The sequence below is a fragment of the Ascaphus truei genome, chromosome 8 (assembly GCF_040206685.1).
Source record: "Ascaphus truei isolate aAscTru1 chromosome 8, aAscTru1.hap1, whole genome shotgun sequence".
In the NCBI taxonomy this organism is placed as follows: Eukaryota; Metazoa; Chordata; class Amphibia; order Anura; family Ascaphidae; genus Ascaphus; species Ascaphus truei.
Window position 1 is genome coordinate 11223556 of NC_134490.1, and position 8542 is coordinate 11232097.

Consider the following 8542-nt stretch of genomic DNA (forward strand, 5'->3'; position numbering starts at 1 on the left):
TATTCCCACTGTAAATATGCATATTCCAGTGGAGGAGATGCAGGTTCTGGACTAGCTGAGAAATGACCTGATACAAACATGACTGAACAACATGTAATGTACTCGCGCACTGACAGAAAATCACAAAAATTATACCAAAACAAAATAAAAAATCACACAATCCCAGCAAGCTCAAGAACCCCAAAACCAAAGTTATTCCAAAACTATGTATATATACAGTATATGTAGAGGTATCTGTACCGTGTTAGCTGAGATTAATAATCAAAAATGAATAGACGATACCGTTCTGTGGCTAACAAAATGCTTTAATTTGTGCGAGCTTTCGAGATACACTGATCTCTTCTTCCGGCGGTGTTACAATGAATAAAGCAAGCAAGCGTTTTACTTAAAAACAGTGTCTCTTGGAATGTTTTCTGTGCTTATCCCTCCCCCATATGCAGATGCGATTTATGACTAGGTGTTAAATAGTCCCTGAATGTTGGTGATGTAAGTGTGTGTGTGTGTGTGTGTGTGTGTGTGTGTGTGTGTGTGTGTGTGTGTGTGTGTGTGTGTGTGTGTGTATATGTATGTAAATATAAATTAATGAAGAGCCCACAGTGTATACAGCGCTTTACAAAAGGTGTGTGTGGAGTGGGAGTGTATATCAATAGTGTGGGTAGGTGTGGAAATGTGAGAGAGTGTTGCATTACTAAAAGTGTGTGCAGATACTACGTGGTCCCTATTGGTATATAGGGATGGAATTACATAGAGTATATGTATGTGTAAGAGATAGCTGTGTGTGCATACATATAGCGCATTATGTATAGACATGGCCTTTAGCACTCATGGGAAGAGAGTTCACTTGTCAGTAATGACTCATAAAACTTCGGTCTCGGTTTAGGCCACCGTTGTGTCCCGAACAGTTGCATAAATTTGTATTCATGCAACCATCTCTCTTTCTGTGTTCTAAGATTACCTTTGAGTATGGCCGCCTTTAGATCATTCATATTGTGGCCAGAATCAGAGAAATGTTCGCCGACAGGACTGTCTCTTGTTCCGCGTGTGATGCTGTGGCGATGTAGATTCATTCTCTTGTTTAGCCCCTGTTCCGTCTTAGCTACGTAGTAGCAGCCCCCTGGGCATTTCATGCACATGATGAGGTACACAATATTGCTGGAGGAACCTTCCTCTGATTTTGTACTCCAGATTCCTGTGTGGTATTTGTATTTTGCCTGCTGTGTGGAGAATTGCGCAGGTTTTGCATCTTGCGTCCTGGCATGGTCTTGTCCCTCATTCAGTTGTACTGTTGAATACTTTCCTCCTCACCATCTTTCTTGAGATTGTGAGGTTGTCTGTGATTATAAGGGTGTTTCAGAGAAGACCTGTTGCACTCTTGTATCTTCCTGGAAAATGGGTTGTAGTTCCCTGGCGATCTTGCATAGGGCTTCTAGGTGTGGGTTATATGTGACCACCAAAGGTACCCTGTCGCTTGTCTCTTTCTGTCTGTATTTTTTTTGTACATCTGACATGTCTATTTCATAGATTGACCCAAATCTGATAAGGAATAGTTGCCGTAAAAACATGTTGTTTTGTCTATCCTCTTATAGATTTGTAACGCCTGTGATTTGATCATGATGTCATCTTTTCTGGGTATATAGTACACCAAAGATCGACACTTGGACATGCCCCTGACGAAGCCTGTTGGCATAATGCCGCGTTGGGCGCCTCCTCTCCTACTCTTTGATCCGTAGCAAGCAAGCATCTCCTGGTGTGTGCAGTAGTTCCGGCATTTCGGCACCGGTGGCTGGTAAATTGACTGCAGATCCATTTTCCGCATGAAGTAGCCTGCAAAGTTTTGCGGATTCATCCGGCACTTCCATCTGCCAGCGTGATACCTCCTTGAAAAACCTTGAGTATATCTATTGGTTTGCTTCCTGTTATCTCCCTGTGACCATAAAACAGCGGACTATAAAACTCCAGACTATTGGGAGTCTGGAGTTTTCTTATATATGCATCTTTATGATCTGTAATTTTAGCTATCTTGGCTGTTGCAGCTATTAAAGTTATTTTACCTTCGAAGCATCTGGGTCTAAACCTGCTCTGTCCTGTCACCAGCACACTTGCATCAGCTGATGTATATATTTTTTCTGCCATTGCTATTAGTCTTTGGGATTTATGAACTTTTTTCCATTACAGTGTTTATCTGCAACATGCACAATTGCCGTTACGAATGGACATCATTATCACATGTTACACTCGTATCTACTGAGTGTTTGTCAGGATTAGATTCAGCTTATCCCTGGCTCAACCCCTGATCCCCAAATTTCATGCATGTTCATCATTGTTTGCATATAAACATTGCACCTGATGGCTATATCAGTATATGACATTACACTAGTATTGTATGAGCGTCTGTTATCCAATTATTAGGATTGTATTTTGCTCATTGCTGGTTCATGTCTATTGCATGCTCGATCATTATTTGCATATAATTACTGCACCTGACGGATTTTATATCCAGCTGCACAGTTATGCCTTAAATCCGGGAGTTGTTATTGAAACCTCTTCCGTTTATTTGGGATTACTGTGACATACTATGGTTATTTATGGCAGCAGCACTTATTTTAATCATTTGATACATGCTGCGTTCCACACTTTACCCTTTTTTTGCTTGCTGCAACCTATTGGTTCATATTTTTGAGATCTAGTGTAGTTGATATTTGTTTTAATTGGTTTTATATTTTGTTTGTCCAATTTTTGATCTTTTGTTGAACAATAAATTATTATCTTTTGTACCTGTGAATACCTAACCGGATGTGACGTCAATCCGACCTGACGTCACGCGGGACGCAAAGCCGAAGGACTTCCTCCGCTGCCAGGAACAAATGCAGAGGGACTGGGAACGATGTGTACTTCATCCTCCACGGCGCGCGATGATCATACGCGTCCAACACTTATGTGCCCATACCAAATATACATAATGTGAGTACATTTGTCTGTATTTATATCCTTGAGATAAAATTGTTATATTGGTCGGCACTATTGTTTTCTTCTCCTTCATCCCGAGATCATGCTTAAACACATCATATACTGACCCTGAAAATCAAGTACCACTCAAACTGCCATTAAAATACAGATATACTGATGCAGCGGCCGTTATTCGAACACTTCATGCGTCATGTACATCGGAATCCCGATTTGAAACCACGGGATGAATTACAGCCTCCCCGCACTAAGATGCGAGCGCGGCGAGTGCAGAAAAACGAATTTTAGTGTTCTGGCTATTAAAAACATGAAAGTGACACAGTAGCACAGTACTGTACACATTACAATTCATCCATTTTATTGCAAACGAAGAAACAGAATCCATGAAATTCAAAAAACATCCGCGATAAGCGCGGGTGCCTGGGGCGATTGGCCGCGTTCATGCTGCGTGGGGAACAGCAGAGAACTCAAAATCGGTACTGTAAGTAGGTTTTTGAAGGAGCCAAGACTCCCTCCCCTTCAGAATTGTCAAACACCTGTACAATATTATTCCATTCTTTCTTTTGGGGTGATCCTGGCATATTGTTTGGAAACATTCTCCACATGAGAAAAGTAATCCCCAAATGTCACTATATTAACACAGGGAGAAAATGTTGAAGGGATGAAAGTAAAGATCTTGGCATTGCTGTGGGGGTGGGCATATTTCTGGGCATTGCTTCTGATGTCCTTTGACTACAGACACAGTTATCTCTGGGAGAGATCAATAGAGTGAACCTTCAGAAAATAGGACGTTAAGCGAACAATACTGGTAGAACTTAACAAAAAAGAACTAGGCTTGCTCATAAATCATTTAATTTTAAAAGCTGAGCTACAATAAAGTCAAAACTGAGATCCATGTGTAGTCCCACCCCCCCTCCCCTTTGGGGAATACTAGTTAGTATAAGGGATTTACCGCATTAATGGGTTAACTATGTGGGATTACTCAGGTTACTCCCCTCCCCATCATGTGATGCAGGATGACTGGTCAGAAAGTGATAGCCACTCATAGGAGGTCTTGTGGTCAGAGATGCCACTACAGAGAGATAGAAGAGTATGTATAGGGCCACCCTATGTTCTAGAAACAGGTTCCTCGGAGCTCAGACTGAAGCCTCACAGCGAATTCTGTAAACAGGTTTTTGTGTATAGTTATATGTATTAAAGATGTCCTGTCACCATTTATTATTTTTAGTAAAGGAACATGCTCTAAATAAATAGTGTGTATAGTAATGGCCCAAGATTGAAACCTTGCAAGAGATTGACAATCTAACTATTACTAAGGGAAATAAGTATCAGTACTTCCCCAACGTAGGAGTGAGAGATACCAGGGGAAGAAGCACAGTGTAACCATATTATTTGCTACCAGTTAATGTCTAAAGAAAAGTCTGTCGCTGTATGGCGACCACTATCAACGGATGTGAATAAAGCTCTTGTTTGTACTATAAAAAATCCTGGCGCCCATCATAATGCAATCTGCATATCCACGCCTGCTGGCATGGATCCAGCACCCTGAACTTGATGTAAACTTCTTAAGAGCCAGGCAAGGAGGGTTACACATGTGTGGGGTTTTGTCTTAGAGTTTGATAACTTTATACCGTTATATACAAGAAAAAAGTTTCCATGCACTTTATCTTATAAATTGATTGAATAAAGGTTGTTATTTGAATGATCTTGCACGAGCATTGTTCTAAAATGTTCTGCACATAAGAGTACTGTGTAAAAAAAGAAATCAAGAAACATAAATAGATTTTAAGATTGCATTCTTTAATCGTGTTGAATACATTCATTAAATCCTTTCTTACAGAATGAGTATATGCCGGTAGAATTGGCTTTTACAGGATAGTCAGAAAAGGTATGATTAACTTGATTTTATTAAATAGATAACGAGGTCTTTCAGACGGTGTCTTGGGATAGCAGAAAGAGGACAGTTTGCGACATCCTTTCTTCTTAACACTTCTTCACACATTTGGGGTCCTGGTGAGGGTGACACTTCTGTGGGGTTGGCTTGCATGGATCTAAAGAGAGAACGGACATAAAGCATTAGCAGGAGCAGCCTCTGACATCACTGAGAAGACTGATAGCATTTATATTTCATAGGTTATATTCCCAGACATGGCCGCTTTCCTATTTATCAGGAAGCATTCTTGATTTTTAGTTTCATTGCAGGATCAGTTTGTGGTACATATTAGGGGACCAACCTCAGAGTTATTCATAGATTACCTGTCTGTGTACAGAGCTTTCTAACTTTGCAGGTCTCGTCTTCACCTGCACTTAGTTACTGATATTAAGTTAGAAATGTATCATGTTCTATATTCTTTTTAATTATAGTTCTCTCATTCCAACACACGTCTAAGAAAGGTTACAGGATCCCTATCATATCTCTTCCAAATCTTCCTAATACAAGCATTTAAAAGTTAGCCAGCCCCTTTTTGGGCCTATGCAGAGAGCAGCGAATTTTAAAATTGGCGAATTTATTAAAAAGTAGCTTTTTTGGAGAGTTTTATTCTCCATATGCAGAAAAGTGCGAATTCTGCTATGTTTAACATGGATGCGTGTGGCGAGTTTAAATTGGCGAGATGCGCGCTTCAGAAACGTGTAAAAACAAATTTGCGCCTTTTTTTTCCCTTTGCAATGGCCGCGAGCGGCAGCTTCTTGCCAGTTTTTTCTGGCGAGGCAAAAAGGAGACAATCGCGCCATTTTATTGGCGCGAACAGCCGCTAGATGCCGTTCGCGCCTCTCTGCATTAGGATATTTTTAAAACTGGCGAGATTGAGGTTCTCGCCAGCCGCGAGGCGAGTTTTACAAATAGAAAAGAAAAATTGGCGCGTTTTTCGGAACTCGCCATTTTCTGCTGCTTTCTGCGCGATTTTCTCCAAAAAATGGCGAATTTCGAAATAGCGCTGCTCTCTGCATAGGCCCCTTTGAGTAAAATATTCCATCATCGATTACTAGAGACATATTGTTGAGTAGCATGTTTGTATCATACGTTAGAAATGGGAACATTGTAGTTCCTTCATTGCAGAGAAATGCAGCAAAGACCCTCTATCTGTCAGTGAAATTGATTTTATTTTACATATGGTTACTTCTGTATGTTAAGTGGTTGCATATATACATATGTGTGTCATTAGCATAATAAATAGTGAGGTTTCCAGTACCTTGGCATTGTGGGACAGGTTCATGGCAGTGTGGCTTTGGCTTGCAAGCTGAAAAAAAGGGAAGAAATAGAAAATATATATCAATTGTTGGTTCTGGAATGGAAAGTGACATATGTATATATACATTAAACTGTTGATCCCTACTCTACAAACCACATGTATTGCCTTAATAGGTGTTATATGCTCAGAAATATGTAATGATGGGATTTATAAAATGGTAGTTATGCAAGTTCCACAATTATACCACAAATGTACAAAAAACATACAGCAGAGTTTTTATTTTATTATAATAAAACGACTTATATTCTCAATAATATTCCTAAAACTTACACCCAGAGCCACAGTGTTAATCTCTAGAATGATTTCTGCTTATTCAATTAATTACCCATTGGTTATTAAACTGTGTATAATACGCATTGTAATATCACATCAAGTTTAACTGCTACCGTTATTTAGTTATAAGTATAAGCCAATTTATAGAATTAGGGGCCTATGCAGAGAGCAGCGAATTTTAAAATTGGCGAGTTTAATAAAAAGTAGCTTTTTTGGAGAGTTTTATTCTCCATATGCAGAAATGTGCGAATTCTGCTATGTTTAACATGAATGCGTGTGGCGAGTTTAAATTGGCGAGATGCGCGCTGCAGAAATGTGTTAAAAAAAAATTGCGCCTTTTTTTTTCCTTTGCTATGGCCGCGAGCGGCAGCTTCTTGCCAACTTTTCCTGGCGAGGCAAAAAGGAGACAATCGCGCCATTTTATTGGCGCGAACAGCCGCTAGATGCCGTTCGCGCCTCTCTGCATTAGGATATTTTTAAAACTAGCGAGATGGAGGTTCTCGCCAGCCGCGAGGCGAGTTTTAGAAATAGAAAAAAAAAATTGCCGCGTTTTTCGTAACTCGACATTTTCTGCTGTTTTCTGCGCGATTTTCTCCAAAAAATGGCGAGTTTTGAAATAGCGCTGCTCTCTGCATAGGCCCCTTAGTATCAATTCACTCTGCTCCAAGAATTAGCGTTTTGCTTCAATGTAAATGTTCACACTTTATCTCAAACTTCTCCTATATTCAACATTTAAGCAATTGCAAAATGCAATCAGTGTGTTATTCCCTTTGGATGTTTAATCTATCTATCTATCTATCTATCTATCTATCTATCTATCTATCTATCTATCTATCTATCTATCTATCTATCTATCTATCTATCTATCTATCCTATCTATCTATCTATCTATCTATCCTATCTATCTATCAATATAAACTATGATGGAAAACAGAAAACATATAAGAGAATTGCTGGTCTAACATATTTTCAAGTAAGTTTACAACAATCTTTTTAAAAGCAAATCCCTACATATCTTTAAAATCCCCAAATATCCTAATGATACATTCCCCATATATGCAGTATTATATATATACAAATAGAGAATAAAGTCTAAGACATGATACTCACGATCTTGGCATTGCTGTGGTGGTGGGCATGGTTTGCATGGGTCTGGTTTGCATGGGTCTGGGCATTGTTTCTGATGTCCCTTGGTTCCAGACATGGTTATCTTGGGTAGAGTTCAGTAGACTGTACTTCAGGAATAAAGGAAGTGAAGGATTCTACAGCTGTGTCTGGTCAGTCTCAGCTCACCTCTTTTATACACAAGGAGTGAGAGCCTCATGTCAGTTATGAAACCGCGTTCTTCCAGGTGGAGTCACTCACATTCCTGAAGGACCCTAAAAATAATGACATTGTAAGTAATTTGCATGTAATTGTTTTGTTTTATTTCCTTTAGTGCCGGGTGTGTCCTATTAAAACCAGCAATTCCAGACTCAATTACAAAAACTTCCGTACTCTTATATGTCTCATTGGATGATTCTACTAATGGAATGATCTTGTGCAACAATTCTTTAACGAGAAGAAAATGTATTTATTAAATTTTACCTACAAACAAAGGACCAATAAATGTGTGAGATATGGGTGTGCGCTCTCAATGTATTTCTGTAATTTGGTTTATTTTGAGATTTGTATGCTGTAACATACCATCAGAGAGAGAAACTCTTTTTGTTATATATTGACAACATGACAATAATAATGACATAAAGACAGTAATAATTTTAACAGACTAAAGAAATTGAATTAAATATTCAGTGTACACAGAAAACAGTAGCGATTAGGAATAGCACGTGCATTTTGAAAGAAAATAAGAAATATGTACAAATTGTTGGTTTGGAAATGGAATATACGATATAAACTTTTTTTTGCTGACTCCAGATTAAATTTTATTTTTCTAGAATCACATAATGAATTAGATTGTGTTATCAGTGTCAGCTCTGTAATTGTTTCCTAATTGTGAAACAAATATAGAGTCATTTTTTAAAAACTAGAACTTTTATACATTTGACACCGTT

At 38.8% G+C, this 8542-nt stretch overlaps 1 long non-coding RNA gene across 1 annotated transcript; it reads right to left on the minus strand.

Annotated features, from left to right (window-relative positions):
* Positions 1-4743: 4743 nt before the first annotated feature.
* Positions 4744-7778, minus strand: LOC142501130 (uncharacterized). Its single transcript, XR_012803429.1, has 3 exons — positions 7599-7778; positions 6156-6203; positions 4744-5015 (listed from the first exon to the last, which is right to left on the minus strand). It is a non-coding gene; the product is annotated as an uncharacterized LOC142501130 (long non-coding RNA).
* Between the last annotated feature and the right edge of the window lie 764 nt (positions 7779-8542).